The 25,590-nt window shown below is 43.7% G+C and overlaps 2 protein-coding genes across 3 annotated transcripts in view; one reads left to right on the plus strand and one right to left on the minus strand.

Moving 5' to 3' along the window:
- KIF18A (kinesin family member 18A) overlaps positions 1–25,590 on the minus strand; it is a 174,212-nt gene that overhangs the window by 147,231 nt on the left and 1,391 nt on the right. The window contains exon 2 of one of the 2 annotated variants that reach the window (XM_077288046.1): positions 22,294–22,444. The gene's annotated coding sequence lies outside the window, so the exon portion shown is untranslated. Of the gene's footprint in view, positions 1–7,865; positions 8,002–22,293; positions 22,445–25,590 lie in introns of those variants that run through there. The other variant, XM_077288047.1, reaches the window with a different exon arrangement.
- The window catches only part of METTL15 (methyltransferase 15, mitochondrial 12S rRNA N4-cytidine), a 611,732-nt gene continuing 609,042 nt past the window's right edge, over positions 22,901–25,590 (plus strand). The window contains exon 1 of the mRNA XM_077288052.1: positions 22,901–22,919. The gene's annotated coding sequence lies outside the window, so the exon portion shown is untranslated. The remainder of the gene's footprint in view (positions 22,920–25,590) is intronic.

Below are 25,590 nucleotides of genomic sequence, written 5' to 3' on the forward strand. Positions count from 1 at the left end.
TGAGCAAACAGCGGGGGTCGGATAGGAAGGAGCGCTACTTGACTTTTAGGGTATGTGCACACGTCCGGATTTCTTGCAGAAATTTCCTGAAGAAAACCGGAAATTTTCTGCAAGAAATCCGCATTTTTTTTGCGTTTTTTTTTAGCATTCTGCAAGCGTAATTAGCTTGCAGAATGCTAAAGTTTTCCAAGCAATGCTACAGAAACTGATTGACAGGTTGGTCACACTTGTCAAACATGTGTTTGACAAGTGTGACCAACTTTTTACTATAGATGCTGCCTATGCAGCATCAATAGTAAAAGATAGAATGTTTAAAAATAATAATAATAAAAAAAAAAAAAAAAAAGGTTATACTCACCTGCATCTCCTCGGCGGCGGCCGTTCCTATAGATGGTTTGTGTGTGAAGGACCTTCGATGACGTCGCGGCTTGTGATTGGTCGCGTGAGCGGTCAAGCGACCAATCACAAGACCGCGACGTCATCGCAGATCCTTCACCACACCATCTATAGGAACGGAAGCGGCAGCATGCACCGGAGAGGCGGGAACACTCCGGGGGCCATCAGAGGGTGAGTATATGACTATTTTTTATTTAAATTTTTTTTTTTACCAATTATATGGTGCCCAGTCCGTGGAAGAGAGTCTCCTCTCCTCCACCCTGGGTACCAACCGCACAATCTGCTTACTTCCCGCATGGTGGGCACAGCCCCGTGCGGGAAGTAAGCAGATCAATGCACTCCTAGGTGTGCGGAATCCCCGCAATTCTGCAATTTTAATGAACATGTTGCTTTTTTTTCCCGCGATGCGATTTTTTCGCGGAAAAAAATGCAACATTTGCACAAAAAATGCGGAATACCCTGTAAATAATAGGAGGCATATGTTAGCGTTTTTTCGCGTTCACGTTTTTATAGCGAAAAAACGCGAAAAATCCTGAACGTGTGCACATGGCCTTAAGGTACCCTCACACGAAGCGACGCTGCAGCGATAGCGACAACGATGCCGATCGCTGCAGCGTCGCTGTTTGGTCGCTGGAGAGCTGTCACACAGACTGCTCTCCAGCGACCAACGATGCCGAGGTCCCCGGGTAACCAGGGTAAACATCGGGTTGCTAAGCGCAGGGCCGCGCTTAGTAACCCGATGTTTACCCTGGTTACCAGCGTAAAAGTAAAAATAACAAAACAGTACATGCTCACCTGCGCGTCCCCCGGCGTCCGCTTCCTGTACTGTGTGAGCGCCGGCCCTAACAGCAGAGCGGTGACGTCACCGCTGTGCTTTTACTTTCACTTTAGGGCCGGCGCTCAGTCAGAGCAGGAAGCGGACGGCAGGGGACGCGCAGGTGAGTATGTACTGTTTGTTTTTTTTACTTTTACGCTGGTAACCAGGGTAAACATCGGGTTACTAAGCGCGGCCCTGCGCTTAGTAACCCGATATTTACCCTGGTTACCAGCGTAAAACATTGCTGGCATCGTTGCTTTTGGTGTCAAACCTGACGATACACGCCGATCTGACGACCAAATAAAGTTCTGAACTTTGTTCAACGACCAGCGATATCACAGCAGGATCCAGATCGCTGCTGCGTGTCAAACACAATGATATCGCTATCCAGGACGCTGCAACGTCACGGATCGTTGTCGTTCTCGTTGTAAAGTCGTTTCGTGTGAAGGTACCTTTAGAATGCAGATTTTGTTTGAATAGATTGTTGACTCCATTAACTGAGGTGCCAGAAAAGCAGAAACTCTCCCAGGTGACACAATATTGAAAACTTCACTGCCTAAGGAATTCATCTAGGGGTGTAGTGAGCGTTTTGAACCCATGGGTGCTTCACAGAATTTTATAACATTGAGAGATGGAAATATGACATTTTAGTGGTACATTTTTTTTGTATTTTTTGCAAATTTGTCAGATACACAAGGGTTAATAGGTGAAACTGGACCCCATAATTTATAGCGCAATTTCTCCAGAACAAGGTAACGCCCCATATAGTCAGAAATGTGTTAGACCACACATCAGGGCTGAAAAGGAAGGAGTATTATTTGGCTTTTCGAGCACAGATTATGTTAGCATAGTTTGAGGGTGACATTTGCAGAGCTCGAAAAGGTGCCAGAACAAAAAAAAAAAAAAAAAAAAAAAACACAACTGCGCGGTTCACTGGGCGGTAAAAGTGATAAGGCGGATTTATTCTTTGGGTTAGTGCGATTACAATGACACCAGATTTATATAGGTTTTTTTATGTTTTGCTGTTATTTCATACTAAAAGTGTTTTCCTTTTTTTTTTTTTTTTTTAAAGTATTTTTTTACTTGCCATATTCTGAGAGCTGTAACTTTTTATTTTTTGTTAACAGAGCTGTAGAGCTGTATGATTGCTTTTTTTTTTTTTGCAGATTTATTTGGTACCATTTTGGGGCACATAAAATGCTTAGATAATTTTTTTTATTCAGATTTTTCAAAGACAGTGAAAAAATACCAGCAATTGAGTTATTGTTTTAATTTTTGTGCCGTTAACCGTGCGGTAAGACTAATTTGTTCTTCGGGTCGGTACAATTAGCAGATTGATATTGTTTTATTTAGGCTTTGCCATTTTTACAGACTAAAAACAGTATTTTCCAAAAATTAACTTGTTTTTACATACCGTAGTTATATTCTGAGAGTTGTATCTTTTATTTTTTTTACTAAATGAGTCATACTTGGGCTTGCTTTTTGTGGGACGATCTGGAGTTTTCTTTTGTACAATTTTTTTTTTTTTTTTAACCTACGACTTTTTATTCACTTTTTTGTGAATCCGGATGATGGAAAAGCGACATTTTGAGTTTATTTACTTTTTTTTTTTTTTTTTTTTTTTTAAATTATTATGGCATTCACTATACAGAATAAATAACATGCCAGTTTTATAGAGGAAGGTCGTTCCAGACGCGGCAATACCAATTATATGCACTTTTTGTTGATTTTCGTTTTATCGCAAACGCTGCATTTTCTGCAGCGCAACGGCTTTTCATGATTTGTGTGCACTTTGTGGGTGGTTTTTTTTTTTTTTTAGCATTTTTACATATATTTAATTTTACTTTTTTAATCTTTCACTAAGTCTTACTGCGGGACATGTATAATTTTCAGTTTGATCACTGGTCTCATACACTGCAGTACTCGTGTACTGCAGTGCATGAAACTGTCTCAATGACACAGCTTGTGAAACCCAGCTTATAGCTGGATCTCACAGGCCACCATACCCTGGGGGCATCATGTGACCTCAGGGTACCAAGGTAACCATCAGGAAAAGCGATTCACGGTGGAGGTCCGATCGTTAGTAAGGGGGTCTTGTTACCCTCTTGTAACCACTTAAATACTGCTGTCACGATTCACAGCAGTAGTCAAGTGGTTAATCGGCTTTAAAACCTGCAGGGTTTTCCCACCGGAAATTTCGCCGTGCGGTGGTGCTACATTGTTATTCCTCAGTGCCAATAAAAAGTGAAGCTGAGGAATAAGGCCCTTTAAAGGGAACCTGTCACCCCAATATTCGAGAATGAGCTGCGGCCACCGTCATCAGGGGCTTATCTACAGCATTCTGTAATGCTGTAGATAAGCCCCTGATGTACCCTGAAAGATAAGAAAAACAGGATATATTATACTCACCCAGGGGCAGTCCTGGTTCGGGTCCAATGGGTGTCGCGTTCCGGTCTGGTGCCTCCCATCTTCATACGATGACATCCTCTTCTTTACTTCCTGCTGCGGCACCTGCAAAGGCGTAGTGAATTGCCCTGTTGAGGACAGAGCAAAGTACTGCAGTGCGCAGGCGCTGGGCCTCTCTGACCTTACCCGGTGCCTGTGCACTGCAGTACTTTGCTCTGCCCTCAACAGGGCAAATCACTACGCCTTTGCAGGTGCCGCAGCAGAAAGTAAAGAGGATTTCATCGTATGAAGATGGGAGGCACCGGACCGAACCGCGACGCCCATTGGACCCGAACCGGGACTGCCCCTGGGTGAGTATAATATAACCTGTTTTCTCATCTTTCAGGTTACATCGGGGGCTTATCGACAGCATTACAGAATGCTGTAGATAAGCCCCTGATGCCGGTGGCCGCATCTCATACTCGAATTTTGGGGTGACAGGTTCCCTTTAACAACTGCCGTTAAAATGCATATCTGCGATCGTTAAGGGGTTAATATAACGTTACATGCAATTACCAGCCCTGATCTTGTGCCATGCTTACAAGCATAGTTTATGCATTTTTACTTAATCTTTACGCTACCGCTGCTTTATAAGCTTTGTACAGTGCCCACTGAGCAGCCCTGTACTATCTTACTGTACTGCACTTTCCTCCAAGGCCAGAGCAAGGCGACTTAATAATCGTGCACAATAGAAAAGTAGAGCCGTAACCAGGACTAACCATTGTAGAGTTTGCATAGAATAGCAATCATTATCCTATGATTTAGCATATCAACCTCCAAAAGGCAGATAACGTAAAATAAAGATCTATGATGTAGAAGAAATGTAATGATGGAGGAGACGTCCTACAGGTGTGGGGCTGCATTTAAATGCAGTCTCCATAAATCTATCACCGAAACCAGGCATTTGGCACAGGACGGTGGAAAGGCATCAATAATGCACGGAGGAGGGAGATGCATCTGTAAATAGATCTATTATCTGAAATCCCACTGTCCACCGATATTAGTTGTTTTTGACAAGCGTGATGGGGAAATCCATATTTCCCTGTAGGCGGTGACATTCTATTCAGTTGATATTAATGACAAGGTAAGAGGAGGAAGAAATGTGAGTATGGCAGGGATTTCCCCAAATATCACAATAAGAGTGCAATGAAGTGCTGAAAGGACGGCTGTGTGGGCTGCTGCTGGCAGAGGAGGACATGCCTGCGGTATAGATGGCTCTCACAGACAGACCACCCTCACATCCCCGGGGACAAGTGGTGGGGGCCAAAATGGTCTTTCTCATGCAAATCCCTGCTCCTAGACAGACTCATCAGGGATATCCCGAAAAATGATTAATGGATGTGTGCACAAGATCAGACACTATTTTCCAGACCTGTTTAACCTCTGCCCTGCCAAAATATTTTGCAATCAGTTACCATAATGGGTGTCTATCACCAATACAGTTTAATGGGTTGGCAAAAATAAAATGTGATTTCTGTTGTAGACAAAAAAAATAAATATTATATAGACTTTTCTCTATGATGCAGCATTTCATATGTCCGGCTATTTTGGACATGCTAACAGAGGTCACCAGAAAACAGTTACCGCAAAGCCTGTCCATGTAGGCATGATGGCTGACTGAGTTCCCACGGAGGGGAAGGGACAATTTTCCTCCATTGTCAGCTAGTGGACATAGGAGAATAAAAGGGGGTTAAAAAAAAAAAGTCAGCTCACCAATCTGGATAACCTCTATCCGGAGTATGGGAAAACTCGCACAGATAATGGCTCAGCAAAAGCCGCTGTGGAGCATAGTAGTACAAAAAGAGGAGCAATCCAGCGATATAAAAAGGTATTCAAAATTAATGTTTATTCCAACATTTAAAATCTCCATAAAAGGTTAGGGAAATTGAGACACGGAGGGAAACAAAAAGGAACCTACGTGTTTTGGCAATGAGCCTTACTCATAGTCCAAATTCAATTCCCAACCAAATCCCATTAATCCAAAAGGGATGTGGATGTCTCCCTTAACCCATTTTGAGACAAAGCCTGTTTTCACCTTCCTGACCAAGCCAATTTTTACAATTGTCACTTTATGAGGTAATAACTCTGGAACTCTTCAACGTATCCAGTGATTCTGAGATTGTTTTCTTGTGACATATTGTACTTTATGATAATGGTAAAATTTGGTTTGACATGACTTGCATTTGTGAAAAAAAAGGAAATTTGGCTAAAACAAGTACTCACAAACATGAATAAAATTTGGTACAAACACTGCACACGTTAAAAAAAAAGTCCTGCTCGTCCCAATGACCATTCAGCGGAGGCATACGCCTTCCTTGCCTCCGACACGGCTCGCCAGAGGATCCCACCTTTCTTTATTTTTTCCTCTTCCTCCAGTGATACTGAACCGCCAAGCAGACGCCCCAGGGCAGAAACTGAACCCGTATAGACCTCACTCCCTGAAGACTATGAGCCACTGATTCCTGATTTTGTTGAACAATCAAAAAATCTAAATTTGACACCACTGGCCTCATAGAAAGTCTTTCTCTCAGGATTTTGTAAACCTCATGGTGGCCCAAACAAATTTGTACAGCTTGCAATTGTTAGCACAAAACTACCCTTCATCATCGTTTTCTAACTGGACCCCTGTAGATGCAGTAAAAATTATGATGTTTCGAGGTCTGGTTCATCACATGGGGTTAGTGAATTTGGGCAATATTAGAGTGCTGATGTTTAACCCCTTAGTGATGGAGCCAAATTTTTTAAGTCTGACCACTGTCACTTTATGTGGTAATAACTCTGGAATGCTTCTACAAATCCCAGTGATTTGGAGATTGTGGCACATTATAATTTTTGATAATAGAAATTTTAGGTTGAAATGTTTTGTGTTTATTAAAAAAAAAAAAATTAAACTTGACAAATGTAAAATAATTTGCAATTTTCAAACTTTGAATGATTATCTCTTTAATCCAGGTAGTCATATCACAGAAAACATTAATAAATAACATTTCACACGTCTGCTTTACATCAGCACCAGTTGTAAAATGTTATTTTAGTTTGTTAGCATTTCAGGAGGTTTAAAAATGCAGCAGTAATTTTTCATTTTTTCAAGGAAATTTACAAAATTTATTTTTTAGGGACCTATCCATGTTTGAAATGCCTTTAGGGTTCCCATATATTGGAAAACCTTCAAAAGTGATACCATTTTAAAAACAGCACCCCCTGACATACTGAAAACTGCAGTCAGGTAGTTTATTAACCCTTCAGGTGCTTTTCAGGAATTAATGCAAAGTGACATGACAGAAATAAAAAAAAAGTGTATTTTTACCACCTAAATATCGGTAACTTATAAATAGGCTACTACAGCCGGAAGACTAAGGCCGCTATTTGGCCGTGACTTGCCATCGCAAACATCAGGTCCACAAAATCATGATCTCTGGGTGCCGATGTAGTTAAATAGGAAGCCCCCACACTCTGTTAACCCTTTATATGATGTAGTCAACTTTGACAGCAGCATCTAAGGGGTTAATCAGATATGGACGGTGTCAACACTGATTGTGGCTGATACAGCAAGTTGTCAGCAATAGTGTACAGCCGACAGCTGCTGGATTGTCACCTGTATGTAGACATATTGGCGGTCATCAAGGGTATGTTTCCACGTTCAGGAAACTCTGCGTTTTTGACGCAGCGTTGAGCTGCAGCGTCAAACGCAGCATCCAGATGTTACAGCATAGTGGAGGGGATTTCATGAAATCCTGTCTCCACTATGCAGTATAAGATGCATGCGGCACACCCGAGAAAACTCACACGCGGCGCGTCTTTTAAGAACGCAGCATGTCCTTACATTGCAGAAAAAACGCAGGTGACCGGCCAGTGACCTCAGGTGCAGATTTGGTCAGGATTTTACCTGCATAAAATCCTGACCAAATCCTGATGCAATCCTGAACGTGGACACATACCCCAAGGGATTAATACAACACTTCACTCTTCTTCATGGCCATGACCCGTAAACGATTTGAGGCAATCTAAAAATGTATGCATTAAAGTGATAATGCACAATGTCCTCCCCAAGATGACCCTGACTTTAACCGTCTTTTTTGTGTGTTTGGTGCATCATGCTTTAAAGGGAACCTGTCACCACGTTTTTGGAAGATGGGATAAAAATAGCGTTAAATAGGGGCAGAGGTGGGCGTTACATTAGTGTGTGTGTTATGCGTTTATTACCCACCTAAGTTGCCGAAATAACTTTGCAAAGTCTCCGTTTTCGCCTGTCAATCAGGCTGGTCAGGTCGCATGGGCGTTGTCTTCCCCCAGATTTGGCGTAGTTTTCCGTTGGTGGCGTAGTGGTGTGCGCATGCCCAAAGTCCGGAATCCTCTTCCAGGGGATTTAAAATAGCGCGGTGTTCGTTATTGCATTGGTGATCGGTGGGCGCGGCCATCTTCCTTTGGCCGCGCGTGCGCAGAAGCGGCGCTCTGCTGGCCGCGGCTTCAGGAAAATGGCCGCCGCGATATCCATCTGCGCACGCGCGGCATCCCGCGGCCATTTTCCTGAAGCCGCGGCCAGCAGAGCGCCGCTTCTGCGCACGCGCGGCCAAAGGAAGATGGCCGCGCCCACCGATCACCAATGCAATAACGAACACCGCGCTATTTTAAATCCCCTGGAAGAGGATTCCGGACTTTGGGCATGCGCACACCACTACGCCACCAACGGAAAACTACGCCAAATCTGGGTGAAGACACCACGCCCATGTGACCTGACCAGCCTGATTGACAGGCGAAAACGGAGACTTTGCAAAGTTATTTCGGCAACTTAGGTGGGTAATAAACGCATAACACACACACTAATGTAACGCCCACCTCTGCCCCTATTTAACGCTATTTTTATCCCATCTTCCAAAAACGTGGTGACAGGTTCCCTTTAACCCCTTAAGGTACCGTCACACTAAACGATATCGCTAGCGATCCGTGACGTTGCAGCGTCCTCGCTAGCGATATCGTTTAGTTTGACACGCAGCAGCGATCAGGATCCTGCTGTGATGTCGCTGGTCGCTGAATAAAGTCCAGAACTTTATTTGGTCGTCCGATCGCCGTGTATCGTTGTGTTTGACACCAAAAGCAACGATACCAGCGATGTTTTACACTGGTAACCAGGGTAAACATCGGGTTACTAAGCGCAGGGCCGCGTCCTCCAGCGTCTGCTTCCTGCTCTGACTGAGATCCGGCTCTAAAGTGAAAGTGAAAGCACAGCGGTGACGTCACCGCTGTGCTGTTAGGGCCGGAGCTCAGTCAGTGTCAGGAAGCGGACGCTGGGAGACGCGCAGGTGAGTATGTACTGTTTGTTTTTTTACTTTTACGCTGGTAACCAGGGTAAACATCGGGTTACTAAGCGCGGCCCTGCGCTTAGCAACCCGATGTGTACCCTGGTTACCCGGGGACCTCGGCATCGTTGGTCGCTGGAGAGCGGTCTGTGTGACAGCTCTCCAGCGATCAAACAGCGACGCTGCAGCGATCGGCATCGTTGTCGCTATCGCTGCAGCGTCGCTTAATGTGACGGTACCCTTAGTGACGGAGCCAATTTCCAGCTTAATGACCGGGACAATTTTTACAATCCTGACCACTGTCCCTTTATGAGGTTATAACTCTGGAACGCTTCAACAGATCCCACTGATTCTGAGAATGTCGTATTGTTACATATTGTACTTCATGATAGTGGTGAAATTTCTTCAATATTACTTGCGTTTATTTATGAGAAAATGGAAATATGGCAAAAAAATTAAACATTTTGCAATTTTCAAACTTAATTTTTATGCCCTTAAATCAGAGAGATATGTCACACAAAATACCGGTACTTAACATTTCCCACATGTCTACATCAGCACAATTTTGGAAAAAACATTTTTTTTGTTAGGAAGTTATAAGGGTTACAAGTTGACCAGCGAATTCTCATATTTAGATCAAAATTTACAAAACCATTTTATTTTTAGGGCCCACCTCACATTTAAAGTCACTTTGAGGGGCCTACATGACAGAAAATACCCAAAAGTGACACCATTCTAAAAACTGCACCCCTCACGGTGCTCAAAACCACATTCAATAAGTTTATTAACCCTTTATGTGCTTCACAGGAACTGAAGCAATGTGGAAGGAAAAAAGTAATTAACATTTACCTTTCTTTCCCCCAAAAAATATTTTACTTCAGAACCATTTTTTTTTTTTTCACAAGTGTAAAAAGAAAAAAATGATAAACAAAATTAGTTGCGCAATCTCTCCTGAATACCTCATATGTGGGGGTAAACCACTGTTTGGGCGCACGGCAGAGCTTGGAAGGGAAGGAGCACCGTTTGACTTTTTGAACGCAAAATTGGATGGAATCAATGGTGGAGCCATGTCACGTTTGGAGACCCCCTGATGTACCTAAACAGTGGAAACCCCAGAATTCTAACTCCAACCCTAACCTCAACACACCCCTATCCCTAATCCCAACCCTAATCACACCCCTAACCCCAACACACCCCTAACCCCAGCCCTAACTACAACCCTAACCCCAACCATAACCACAACCCTAACCATAACCCTAATCATAACCACAAAATAACCCCAACACACCACTAACCCTAATGCCAACCCTAACTTTAGCCCAACTCTAACCCTAATGGGAAAATTGAAATAAATATATTTTATTTTATTATTTTTCCCTAACTAAGGGGGTGATAAAGGGGATTTTATTTACTTTTTTTTAATTTTGATCACGGTGATAGACCCTATCACAGTGACCAAAATGAACTAATAGGAAAAATCTTCCTATTGTTTATCTCGGCGGGCACAGTGCGCATGCGCCCGCCATTTTCTTTCCGGAAGAGGATGCCAGCAGCCGTGGGGGGAAGCAGGAGGACCAAGGGACACCAGGAGACACCGATAACTATCAGGGACCCTATTTCTCTCTCCTCTGATGTGCAATCACATCAGAGGAGAGAGAAATTTAAATGGCAAATCACACTTTTTTTTTTTTTTTTTTGCGGTCGACATTATACGGTTTAGGCCGGGATCACACACAGCGAGATACGTCCAAGTCTTGCAGGTTAAAACCCAGCTCTGGCACTGGCACTCCAGAGCGGAGCGCGCAGCTGCACAGCAATACATAAAGCCGCACGCTCCGCTCCGGAGTGCTGGTGCCAGAGCTTGTTTTTAACAGGCGAGACTCGGCCGTATCTCGCTGTAGTGTGACTCCGGCCTAATAACGGTAATCACAACCCCGGGTTCGGTAAAAACCGACCCGAATCAAGTTCTCTGGGGACTCTGCTACCCTCGGCAGGCGAGACCCCGGAGAAATTCCGACTCTGGGGGGCGCTATACACTTTTTTCACAGCGCCGTTAATTAACAGCGCTGTGGTTTAAAGTACACTTAACTACCACCATTAAAAGGTGTATCGATGGTCGTTGAAGGGTTAAATAAAGCTGCTTTGATTTTGGACGCCGTTATGCTGCGTAAACGCATGTGCGTTTTTTTTAACCTGCAGATTAACCTCCTCTAGTATAAAAGTCTATGGGGAAATTCTGTACAGAAAACTCAGTGCACCCACGAGATAAACTGACATGCTGCGGATTGAAGAAATGCATTGCAGGTCAGTTTACGCAGCATAAAAAGCAGCAGCACAGTGGGCAGGAGATTTCCTTTCCTGGTACTGTAAAATGGTGTGTTTTTGCACAGTGAAAATATGCGGCGCCAAAAAACACAATAAAAGCTCATCGTGGGTGTACAGCCTATTACCTTACTTCCCCATTTGCATGGAGGTCTGTATATTCTCTCCAGTGCAGCAGGTGAGGTACAGGTTAGGCCGACCCCCTCACCCCCCGACAGGTTCGCTCTTTGTTGAGGACCATGATGGCTTCCCACCTGCATGAACTGCAAGAAAGTTAATTCACAATTCCTGGTCTGTCTTTCACATCCTCCCATCTAACCGGTTAACAAGATAACAGAAAAGGAGGTCCATGCAGGATATGCTATGTTCTAGCTAAACAAATGTTAGAATGGCCCTCATCACGAACACTGCCCACCCACAGCCAGTTCATATACCACACCACTCTTTTTGCTGGCACCACTACCTACCTGGGTAAAGCCCTAGCACACACAGATTTCCCAAGGACCAAACAGTTACACTGCCTGTACTGTGGCATACACAGGGTAACACCACCAGGCTATTTCGCTCTAGGTACGTTTAGATCAGCAAGGAGCACACATATTGTATTTTGGGTTTAATTAATTGATTTGGAGAAGAAAAAAAAATGCACAGTGCTTATAAAGCTATAAAGAAAAAAAAAATAAAAAGACATAAAAACAAGGCAAAACCGCGCAAAAATAAAAGGGATAAAATACAGAAACGTTTTCTGGATTGGTTCTGCGAGAGCTTCAGGAAACAGACAGATCTATGATATTCATGGTTTCTGCTTTGTCAGAAGAGTTTCCCGGGATGAGAGATTCAGGCTGTACTTGGAACTACAAAAGTCATCATGTTCCCCAACCACAGATATGTCCGTGGATGGTGTACACATCAGATTGTAGCTATGGCACGTAAAGTTTGCATTTCCATTGTGCCCTGTGGGGTTTGTGGTATGAACTGTATCAAGAGTACTCACAACCTGGTGCAATCATAATACTCAAGGCAAAGCTAAAGCATTTGTGATATATATATTTTTTTTTACTCTGTGTTTATTTTTGACACGTAATTAGTTTACAAACAAGACCAGACAATTAAAAAAAAAAAAAAAGTACCATAAAGGAGACCTCCCAGCACAGTCCAGATAGAGGTCCATGTGGCAGCACATCAGCTAATATAAAGTTCTAGTATTGTGTAACTTACACTCCTCTACATTGACATTGCAACAGCAATAAAGAAAAGTGTGGAATTATGAAAATCATAGTATAGATATCTCACTGATATACAAATGATGAAAACTACAATTTGAAAACATCTTGATTTATTTAGTATCAAATATGCGCTCCATTTGCAATTGCAGACCAATGATGTCAAGATGTGCTGGATGGGAGACAAGTCAGGAGACGCTGCAGCCATGGGAGCACATTTAGGCCATGCAAGGTGACCACAGTAGCATGGGCATTATGTGGCCTGGGGGTCTTGAGCTGAAAATCTGTTCTAGGGACACTTCTGATAGTTTTTGTAGCCAGTATATGTCAGATGGCGAACAGAACGGATCATTACGCGCCATTCTTCAATTCTGACAAGACCATGTGGGCATTGCCGTGAAGAGGAAGTCACGAGGGCACATGGCGCTAGTACTACTCCAGGGATTACCGTGTGAACAGTAGCTGGATCCCTCTAGTCTTAATTACCAGGTATACTATCAGCAAACTGTGGAAAGGGGAAAAACTTAAAGGGAACCTGTCACCACGTTTTTGGAAGATGGGATAAAAATAGCGTTAAATAGGGGCAGAGGTGGGCGTTACATTAGTGTGTGTGTTATGCGTTTATTACCCACCTAAGTTGCCGAAATAACTTTGCAAAGTCTCCGTTTTCGCCTGTCAATCAGGCTGGTCAGGTCGCATGGGCGTTGTCTTCCCCCAGATTTGGCGTAGTTTTCCGTTGGTGGCGTAGTGGTGTGCGCATGCCCAAAGTCCGGAATCCTCTTCCAGGGGATTTAAAATAGCGCGGTGTTCGTTATTGCATTGGTGATCGGTGGGCGCGGCCATCTTCCTTTGGCCGCGCGTGCGCAGAAGCGGCGCTCTGCTGGCCGCGGCTTCAGGAAAATGGCCGCCGCGATATCCATCTGCGCACGCGCGGCATCCCGCGGCCATTTTCCTGAAGCCGCGGCCAGCAGAGCGCCGCTTCTGCGCACGCGCGGCCAAAGGAAGATGGCCGCGCCCACCGATCACCAATGCAATAACGAACACCGCGCTATTTTAAATCCCCTGGAAGAGGATTCCGGACTTTGGGCATGCGCACACCACTACGCCACCAACGGAAAACTACGCCAAATCTGGGGGAAGACAACACGCCCATGTGACCTGACCAGCCTGATTGACAGGCGAAAACGGAGACTTTGCAAAGTTATTTCGGCAACTTAGGTGGGTAATAAACGCATAACACACACACTAATGTAACGCCCACCTCTGCCCCTATTTAACGCTATTTTTATCCCATCTTCCAAAAACGTGGTGACAGGTTCCCTTTAATTTAAAGAGAACAGCCCCTTTAATTTCAGGGTGTGCTATACACAATAGTTTCATCTTTGTTGGAATGGTTTGGGTGACAGATTGCCTTTAATCTTTATTAGTGACCAGCATCTCTGTCTTAGGTATCTAGAGTGCAGACTGGAGTCATGGTATGTCAGAGTCCCTAACCAAGCCACATAATTATTTTCAGTGATCCATGACATGTGTTCGGATCTGATAGGAAGAATATTCGATTTAAACACTTTTAGGTTTAGTCGCCAATGTGAACACGTACCTACATGATGCAAGCACACAAACATATTCTAGCACATTTCTATTGGTTTTGCACTCTGTGCAGATAAGGGTGTGACATTCCTTTTTTTTTTAGCTGGACATTGCATTTATACAGCGAACCATTGCTGAACGTCCATGGAGTCTCAGTCTTTCTCGGCCCTTATTCACATTTATGCCATTTGGCATACGGTAAGTTTTTAATACTAGAGGTTAGGACCATCAAGAATAGGGTCAGCGTGAGGTGGTGGGATGGGTTTTATGTTTTTATGATTAAAATTATGTTATCCAAGTACCCCAAGTTATTTCCATGCACTACAGCTATTTAGTGCAGGGTATTTGCTCACTTTGCTTTTATCTTAGGTTCTCTCTGTTTAATGGCAACAGTGTCTACACGCTGCATGCATACCAACTTATATTCCAGTTCATTTCTTTACCTTTTTTATTGAAACCCCTTGTTGTACTTTGTATACGTGCGGTCTTAAATGTAAGCTAATTACGTTTCAATAACAAATATCTGTATATTTTTATTCTTTCAAAAATACTTCAGATGTGTGTATATTATATATATATATATATATATATCTACTATATAATTGTCTAAGGGTACTTCCGTCTGTCCTTCTGTCTGTCACAGTTATTCGTTCGCTGATTGGTCTCGGCAGCTGCCTGTCATGGCTGCCACGACCAATCAGCGACGCGCACAGTCCAGAAAAAAAATGGCCGCTTACTCCCCGCACTCACTGCCGGCGCGCCTGCATACACAGCTCACACAGGGTTAATGCCGGCGGTAACGGACCGCGTTATGCCGCGGGTAACGCACTCCGTTACCGCTGCTATTAACCCTGTGTGTCCCCAACTTTGTACTATTGACGCTGCCTATGCGGCATCAATAGTACAAAATGTAATGTTAAAAATAATAAATTAAAAAAAAAAACCTGCTATACTCACCCTCCGCCGCCTTTCTCGCTCCTCGCCACGCTCCCCGGACCGCTCCATTACAAGCGTCAGCTTGTGGAGAGGTCCCGTCCCAGGGCTGGTGTGCGGCAAGGACCTGCCGTGACGTCACGGTCATGTGACCGCGACGTCTTCATAGGTCCTGCTCCCACCAGCCCTGGCACTTGCAATGGAACTCGGCTTCAGGAAAATGGCCGCCGCGATCTCGATCTGCGCACGCGCAGCATCCCGCGGCCATTTTCCTGAAGCCGAGCACTACCATCTGCACAATTTGGCGTAAACAACATGAAAGCATGGATCCATCCTGCCTTGTATGGAGCATCTTTGGGATGTGCAGCCGACAAATCTGCGGCAACTGTGTGATGCCATCATGTCAATATGGACCAAAATCTCTGAGGAATGCTTCCAGCACCTTGTTGAATCTATGCCACGAAGAATTGAGGCAGTTCTGAAGGCAAAAGGGGGTCCAACCCGTTACTAGCATGGTGTACCTAATAAAGTGGCCGGTGAGTGTATGTATGTATGTATGTATGTATGTATGTATGTATGTATGTATGTATGTATGTATGTATGTATGTATGTATGTATATGTATATGTATATATATATATATATATATATATATATATATATATATATATATATATATATATATATATATATATATATATATATATATACATACACACACACACACACAGTACAGACCAAAAGTTTGGACACACCTTCTCATTTTAAGATTTTTCTGTATTTTCATGACTATTAAAATTGTACATTCACACTGAAGGCATGAAAACTGAATTAACACATGTGGAATTATATACTTAACAAAAAACAACTGAAAATATGTCTTATATTCTAGGTTCTTCAAAGTAGCCACCTTTTGCTTTGATGACTGCTTTGCACACTCTTGGCATTCTCTTGATGAGCTTCAAGAGGTAGTAATCTGGAATGGTCTTCCATCAATCTTGAAGGAGTTCTCAGAGATGCTTAGCACTTGTTGGCCATTTTGCCTTCACTCTGCGATCCAGCTCACCCCAAACCATCTTGATTGGGTTCAGGTCTGGTGACTGTGGAGGCCAGATATACACACTAACATTAGTAGTGTGGAATATGCAAAAAAAAAAAAAAAAAAAAAAAAAGGATATGAGATGGTTTACTGTATGTAAACCATGTCTCATATCATGTCACGTTTGTGAAGGAGAAATGAAAAGACTGCAATTGAATTACCGGCTTTTCACATATATCGCGCTGAATTAAATATAAATACAGAATATATATACAGTGGGGCAAAAAAGTATTTAGTCAGTCAGCAATAGTGCAAGTTCCACCACTTAAAAAGATGAGAGGCGTCTGTAATTTACATCATAGGTAGACCTCAACTATGGGAGACAAACTGAGAAAAAAAAATCCAGAAAATCACATTGTCTGTTTTTTTATCATTTTATTTGCATATTATGGTGGAAAATAAGTATTTGGTCAGAAACAAAATTTCATCTCAATACTTTGCAATATATCCTTTGTTGGCAATGACAGAGGTCAAACGTTTTCTGTAAGTCTTCACAAGGTTGCCACACACTGTTGTTGGTATGTTGGCCCATTTCTCCATGCAGATCTCCTCTAGAGCAGTGATGATTTTGGCTTTTCGTTGGCAACACGGACTTTCAACTCCCTCCAAAGGTTTTCTATAGGGTTGAGATCTGGAGACTGGCTAGGCCACTCCAGGACCTTGAAATGCTTCTTACGAAGCCACTCCTTCGTTGCCCTGGCGGTGTGCTTTGAATCATTGTCATGTTGAAAGACCCAGCCACGTTTCATCTTCAATGCCCTTGCTGATGGAAGGAAGTTTGCACTCAAAATCTCATGATACATGGCCTCATTCATTCTTTCATGTACCCGGATCAGTCGTCCTGGCCCCTTTGCAGAGAAACAGCCCCAAAGCATGATGTTTCCACCACCATGCTTTACAGTAGGTATGGTGTTTGATGGATGCAACTCAGTATTCTTTTTCCTCCAAACACGACAAGTTGTGTTTCTACCAAACAGTTCCAGCTTGGTTTCATCAGACCATAGGACATTCTCCCAAAACTCCTCTGGATCATCCAAATGCTCTCTAGCAAACTTCAGACGGGCCCGGACATGTACTGGCTTAAGCAGTGGGACACGTCTGGCACTGCAGGATCTGAGTCCATGGTGGCGTAGTGTGTTACTTATGGTAGGCCTTGTTACATTGGTCCCAGCTCTCTGCAGTTCATTCACTAGGTCCCCCCGCGTGGTTCTGGGATTTTTGCTCACCGTTCTTGTGATCATTCTGACCCCACGGGGTGGGATTTTGCGTGGAGCCCCAGATCGAGGGAGATTATCAGTGGTCTTGAATGTCTTCCATTTTCTAATTATTGCTCCCACTGTTGATTTCTTCACTCCAAGCTGGTTGGCTATTGCAGATTCAGTCTTCCCAGCCTGGTGCAGGGCTACAATTTTGTTTCTGGTGTCCTTTGACAGCTCTTTGGTCTTCACCATAGTGGAGTTTGGAGTCAGACTGTTTGAGGGTATGCACAGGTGTCTTTTTATACTGATAACAAGTTTAAACAGGTGCCATTACTACAGGTAATGAGTGGAGGAAAGAGGAGACTCTTAAAGAAGAAGTTACAGGTCTGTGAGAGCCAGAAATCTTGATTGTTTGTTTCTGACCAAATACTTATTTTCCACCATAATATGCAAATAAAATGATTAAAAAAAACAGAAAATGTGATTTTCTGGATTTTTTTTTCTCAGTTTGTCTCCCATAGTTGAGGTCTAACTATGATGTAAATTACAGACGCCTCTCATCTTTTTAAGTGGTGGAACTTGCACTATTGCTGACTGACTAAATACTTTTTTGCCCCACTGTATGTATATGTATATATGTATGTATATGTATATATATATATATATATATAATATATATATATATATATATATATATATATATATATATATATATATATATATACACACTGTATACATGGTTTAAAGAACATTTGAGCACATAAATCCATTAGATGTCGATTTTGCAAGCCTGCGAGAAAATATCGCAGTACGGATGCCATACGGATTACATACGGAGGATGCCATGCGCAAAATACGCTGCCACACCCTGCCTACGGATGACATACGGATCACTATTTTGGGGACTTTTCTGCGTATTACGGCCGTAAAAAACGGACCGTATTTACATACGCTGAGTGTGAGGCCGGCGTTAGTGTTCTCCCCATCTACACACATGGGAGAGATCTATTAACTGGAGTGGTGGAGTGGGGTGAAGCTGGCTGGTTTCTCAAACTACACTTTCTGTGAAGTGCTGCAGGGTTTCATAGAAAGACACACCCGAGTGCAGTGGAGCAGTTAGGCTCAGATTAATGGTGCCTATGGTTCGGGCAGCACAAATACAATGACAGGCTCCCAGTAAGAGAGCAGGAGCTGTCCTGAAGCTTGCGGCATCAGACGTTACACATTAGACATGACTGTTCTTCTCAGGTCTGTCCAAAGCCTACATCTGCCGGAGACATCAGGGGCTGCTCAGTGGTGGTAGCAGGTGTCAGTACCCCATCAATCCGATACTGGTCAGCTATCTTAACAATTGGTCATCAATGCTATATACTAGGACAACCTCTCTAATGGTATAATATATATATTTATTTGTCTAAGGGGTACTTCCGTCTTTCTGTCAGCAACTTCCGTCACGGAAATCCCACGTCACTGATTGGTCTCGCCAGCTGCCTGTCATGGCTACCGCGACCAAACAGCGACGGGCACAGTCCGATTAGTCCCTCCCTACTCCCCTGGACTCAGTGCCCGGCGCCCGCTCCATACTCCCCTCCAGTCACCGCTCACACAGGGTTAATGCCAGCGGTAACGGACCACGTTATGCCACGGGTAACGCACTCTGTTACCGCTGCTATTAACCCTGTGTGTCCCCAACTTTTTACTATTGATGCTGCCTATGCAGCATCAATAGTAAAAAGATCTAATGTTAAAAATAATAAAAAAACAAAAAACCTGCTATTCTCACCTTCCGTAGTTAGACGATGCGCTCGCGCCTGCCGCCATCATCCGTTCCCAGAGATGCATTGCAAAATTACCCAGAAGACTAGCGGTCTCGCGAGACCGCTAAGTCATCTGGGTAATTTTGCAATGCATCCTGAGAAGGGAAGATGGCGGCAGCCGAGCACACATTGCCAGAGCTTCGCTGGATCCCGGCAGGTGAGTATATAACTATTTTTTATTTTAATTTTTTTTTTTTATCAGGGATATCGTGCCCACATTGCTAAATACTACGTGGGCTGTGTTACATAATGCGTGGCTGCTATATACTACATGGGCAGTGTTAGATACTGTGTGGCCTGTATTAACGCATCGGGTATTCTACAGTGTGTGTGTGTGTGTGTGTGTGTGTGTGTGTGTGTGTGTGTGTGTGTGTGTGTGTGTGTGTGTGTGTGTGTGTGTGTGTGTGTGTGTGTGTGTGTGTTACATACTACATGGCCTGTGCTATATACTATGTGGCGGCTATATACATACATACATACGTATTTTAGCATACCCGATGCGTTAGAATCGGGCCACCATCTAATAAAATATTATATATATATATATATATATATATATATATATATATATACACACACACACACACACACCGTATATACTCGAGTATAAGCCGACCCCCTTAATTTTGCCACAAAAAACTGGGAAAACTTATTGACTCGAGTATAAGCCTAGGGTGGAAAATACAGCAGCTACCGGTAAATTTCAAAAATAAAAATAGATGCTCCATACCGTTCATTATGGCCCCAAAGGAGGTTCCATATAAATCTGTACCATATATAGTGCTCTGCACCGTTGCCCCATAGATGTGCCATATAAATCTGTGCCATGTATAGTGCTCTGCACCGTTGCCCCATAGATACTCCACATAAAGCTGTGCCATATATATCGCTGGTGCTGCTGCTGCAATAAAAAAAAAAAAAAAAAAAACACACATACTCACCTCTCTTGCTTGCAGCTCCTCAGTGTCCCGTCCCGGCGTCTCTCCGCACTGACTGATCAGGCAGAGGGCGGCGCGCACACTATATGCGTCATCGCGCCCTCTGACCTGAACAGTCAGAACAAGAGGACGCGGAAGAGAGAGCGGCGCCCGGCGGGTGGAACGTGGACAGGTGAATATAAAATACTCACCTAGTCCCGGCGATCCTGGCGCTCCCCCTGCCTGTCACACTGTCTTCGGGTGCCGCAGCTCTTCCTCTGTCAGCGGTCACTGGCACCGCTGATTAGAGAAATGAATAGGCGGCTCCGCCCCTATGGGAGTGGAGTCCATAATCATTTCTCTAATGAGCGGTCCCACGTGACCGCTGTACAGGGGAAGAGCTGCGGCACCCGAAGACAGTGTGACAGGCAGGGGGAGCGCCAGGATCGCCGGGACTAGGTAAGTATGCCTCAGCGCTCTCCCCCTCACCCGCCGACCGTGACTCGAGTATAAGCCGAGAGGGGCACTTTCAGCCCAAAAATTTGGGCTGAAAATCTCGGCTTATACTTGAGTATATACGGTATATATATATATCTCATTGTGATTACTCGCTAATACCGCCCCCTGCACAGTAGCTCTGCCCCCCATATTACCACACACAATCATGCCCCCCACCACATTACCACACACAATCATGCCCCCCACCACATCACCACACACAATCCGGCCCCCCCACCACATGACCACACATAATCCGGCCCCCCACCACATGACCACACATAATCCCGCCCCCCACCACCACACACAATCCGGCCCCCACCACATATAATCCCGCCCCCCCCACATTACCACACAAGGCTCCGTCCCTCCACATTACCACACGAGGCTGCGTCCCCACACATGATTATTATTGTTATTAACTTCATTTTAAGTAAATTTACCACCTGCATAAGCACTATTGAATGCTGTCATTATTTACTTTAGTTTAATCACTAGCAGCGTTAATTAGATAGCAATGAGCGTGCCGAGTGTTAGCTGGCTGGAAACATCTAATATACAGTATATATATATATATATATATATATATATATATATATATATATATATATATATCTCTATCTATCTATCTATCTATCTATATATATATATATATACATACATATATATAAAAAATTTTACTCCAATATCATGACATTCCAATGTTGACATTTTGTAGAAGAGTAAACATGTAGATCAAAATAAAAAATTTTCTAAAAATTTGAAGAAAAAAAAAAATACAGTGATTTTGTATACAGGACATTTTGTCTAGCTTTACTGCATGGACAGCCACTTTAGTCCATGGCTGTCCATGCGGTAGACACGACAAAGCTGTAGGTGAGAAACAAACGATGGCCCACCGCAGATCAGTCATAATGATCCTAGCAATCTGAAAGCAATGTCTGGCATGAGATAGCTCAATAAAAGATAGTATAGACTATACACACAAGAACAACCTCCTATTCTTCTGGGTTGTAGTAAAGTTTCCCCATCCTAAAAAAGAAACTCTTTTCTTTATGCTTTTCCACTCTTTAAATCAATTCCTAGTTTTGCAGTTACACATCAAACCCTGATCCAAACACCCCCTTGTGCACCATGCCCAGTAACCCATTATACCTTATTCCTAGTCAGAAATTCACAACCCCAGATACGGAGAGACATGACTACTGATATATGGTTGGGGTTTTAATGGGGTCTGGCAATTATATATATAAAAAAAATCTTTAAAAAAGGTTCCCAAAAGCATTATTTCCCCCTCCACCACTGGCTGCAAGGACATGCTGACTGCGGTGGTCAATCACTGTCGTAGTACGATACATCACTACAGATGACATGTCAAGGGACCAGCAGTGGTAGAAAAGAATACAAACCTAAGATTTGCCAACGTCATGCAGGATTTTACATTCTGTGCAGAATTATCTCCTGTTAATTTGTCTCTACAATAAGAGGACTTAGTTTTCAAGTGAATAATTGAGAACAGGACACTCCGGCATAAGGGGATGGGGCTATGTAATAACAGAAGTGTGCCGATTGCTGGAGGGTGGGGGAAGGGAAGCAGTCACACCCCTCTCGAACAGTAAATTAATACATATTTTAGTATATTGAATATATCATTATTTGGTAGTGACGGAAATAAATTGGCTATCCCAAGATCAATAATATTTCAGAAAAATTCAACAAAAAAGGCACTAGATCTGATTACCTGTGAGATGCACCAGAAGAGTTTATCCACTTATCAAAAAACTGACATACAATGGGTGGCAATGGAGACTTCCAAATGCAGTGTCCTCCACTGTATCCGTCCTGCTCTAGCCTTCAACGCCCGGAGGCCATGAATCCTGGGAGATGTGGTGCTGAAACCAAAGGAAAAAGAATAATAAAGTCTCAAACTCTGTACTTCACATCGTTCTACTGATGACCAGGGCTGGACAAATCCCATTGGCCGGGCAGCCGATGTACCACCAACCATTTTATTTACTGGTTTCCATCACTGTCTATGCACTTTCCTATTGACGAGCAATTTGTTCAGCCCCGCTGATGGGCATTAAGGACGACGCTAGACCTGTACATGAAACCGACACGGTCCACATCTAGAATTCAATCTCCGTACATAGAAAACTAAAAAGTACAGCTCATTTGTTGACACAATTTTGGTTAATTGATAGGATTTATCATTTTTCTTTACAGAAGAATGAATAATTTACAACAAACAGCCACGTGCATTTGCTCACCATCTCAGCATCCCTCTGGAGTGCCAAGCAGAGGAACGGGAACTCTATAACTTATTTCCAGATTTTGGAAAAAAAGGCAGAAAACAAATAACCAAAGGTACCAGTATATTTGGGGGGATGCTCCTGTGTCCCCCAGCCTCCAACAGGGCATGTACAAGATATGTGTGTGTATGAATAAGTGGCACCAACACATTTTGGGCGTTCCCTTCCTCAGGTCATAATCTTCCTCAGGTCCGGGCATGCTCCTGATGAGGAGGCGGACGGTCTCCTAAGGGATCTCCTCCCAGACCTGGACTAAAGCATCCAACTCCTGGACAGTCTGTGGTGCAATGTCACGTTAGTGGATGGTGCGAGACACGATGTTCCAGATGTGTTCAATCGGATTCAGGTCTGGGGAACAGGCTGGCCAGATCATAGCATCAATGCCTTCATCTTGCAGGAACTGCTGACACACTCCAGCCACATAAGGGTATGTGTCCACGTTCAGGAAACGCTGCGTTTATGACGCAGCGTTGAGCAGCATGCATAAAAAAACGCAGCGTCCAGATGTTACAGCATAGTGGAGGGGATTTCATGAAATCCTGTCTCCACTATGCAGTAAAAGACGCATGCGGCACACCCGCGAAAACTCACATGTGGCGTGTCTTTTAAGAACGCAGCATGTCCTTACATTGCAGAAAAAACTCAAGGACAACGCAGGTGACCTGCCAGTGACCTCAGGTGCAGATCTGGTCAGGATTTTACCTGCATAAAATCCTGACCAAATCCTGAAGCAATCCTGAACGTGGACACATACCCTAAGGTCTGGCATTGTCCTGCATTAGGAGGAACCCAGGGCCAACCGCACCAGCATATGGTCTCACAAGGGGTCTGAGGATCTCATCTCGGCACCTACTGGCAGTCAGGCTACCTCTGGCGAGCACATGGAGGGCTGTGCGACCCTCCAAAGAAATGACACCCCACACCATTACTGACCCACTGCCAAACCGGTCATGCTAAAGGATGTTGCAGGCAGCAGATCGCTCTCCACAGTGTCTCCAGACTCTGTCACGTCCATCACATGTGCTCAGTGTGAACCTGCTTTCATCTGTGAAAAGCACAGGGCGCCAGTGGCGAATTTGCCAATCCTGGTGTTCTGTGGCAAATGCCAAGCATCCTGCACGGTGTTGGGCTGTGAGCACAACCCCCATCTGTGGACGTCGGGCACTCAGACCATCCTCATGGAGTCGGTTTCTAACCGTTTGTGCAGACACATGCACATTTGTGGCCTGCTGGAGGTCATTTTGCAGGTCTCTGGCAATGCTCCGGTTCCTCCTTGCACAGAGGCTGAGGTAGCGGTCCTGCTGAAGGGTTGTTGCCCTCCTACGGCCCCCTCCACGTCTCCTGGTGTACTGGCCCGTCTCCTGGTAGCGCCTCCAGCCTCTGGACACTACGCTGACAGACACAGCAAAACTTCTTGCCACAACTCGCATTGATGTGCCATCCTGGATGGGCTGCACTACCTGAGCCACTTGTGTGGGTTGTAGAGTCCGTCTCATGCTACCACGAGTGTGAAAGCACAACCAACATTTAAAAGTGACCAAAACATCAGCCAGAAAGCATTGGTACTGAGATGTGGTCTGTGGTCCCCACCTGCAGAAACACTCCTTTATTGAGTGTGTCTTGGTAATTGCCAATAATTTCCATTTGTTGTCTATTCCATTTGCACAACAGCTTGTGAAATTGTTAAACAGTGTTGCTTACTAAGTGGACAGTTTGATTTCACAAAAGAAGTTTGATTTACTTGGAGTTATATTCTGTTGTTTAAGTGTTCCCTTTATTTTAATTTTTTGAGCAGTGTAATATAAACTATGTACAGTATACAAACACACACAAACATTGCTATGCACCTATGTACTGTACACAGCCATTCCTGTATGTATATACGTACACACACTATACACCTATGTAAACAGCCGTTCCTGTGCATATCACAAGCAAATTAAAACAATATACACTATGAACAATGACAATAACAATGAACACTATAATTCAGTGTCATCAGGTAAAGGGCGCGTACGTTTTGTTAAACATATGCAGGAGAAACACTGCAGCGATCCCAACCTGTTACGATTTGCTGGCTTAGAAATGGATAATTTTCCACCACAAGGTGGTAATCATAATAAACTACTTCTACAACGTGAAGCTAAGTGGATTCTAAGAACCAATGCCCAAGGTCCGATGGGCTTGAATGATAAAATGGCAATTTTCATTTAATTCGCTTGTGATATGCATCCAGTTTGTTACACAATATTTGTTTTTAAATACTTGGTATAGTAAATTGTTTTGTGTCTATAGTGATTTTATCCCTTTATAAGGAAGTGACATCACTATAGCAGTTCACATGGACCCGTAGAAGCGCTAGTGCGCGAAACGGCCGTCCTCCCGTCTCTTCACTCCCCGCTCCCTCATTCACTCTTGTGGAAGCCGAAAAATGATTGTTAACACTTAAGTGCCAAATAAAGGACACGTATTTAGCTGAAGAAACTGGGTGAGTGCCACATTTCTTCTCTTTGTTTTTGTGTTTGATATTTATGAGTCTTTTGAGTTTACTGAGAACAGTTGTTGATCAATAATAAAATAATCCTCTAAAATACAACTTGCCTAATAATTCTGCACACAAATATATATATACATACACACACACACACACTATACAGCTATGTACACAGCCGTTCCAATATACACACAATATACAGCTATGTACACAGCCGTTCCTATATATACAC

This window comes from Ranitomeya variabilis, chromosome 2 (assembly GCF_051348905.1).
Source record: "Ranitomeya variabilis isolate aRanVar5 chromosome 2, aRanVar5.hap1, whole genome shotgun sequence".
Classification (NCBI taxonomy): Eukaryota; Metazoa; Chordata; class Amphibia; order Anura; family Dendrobatidae; genus Ranitomeya; species Ranitomeya variabilis.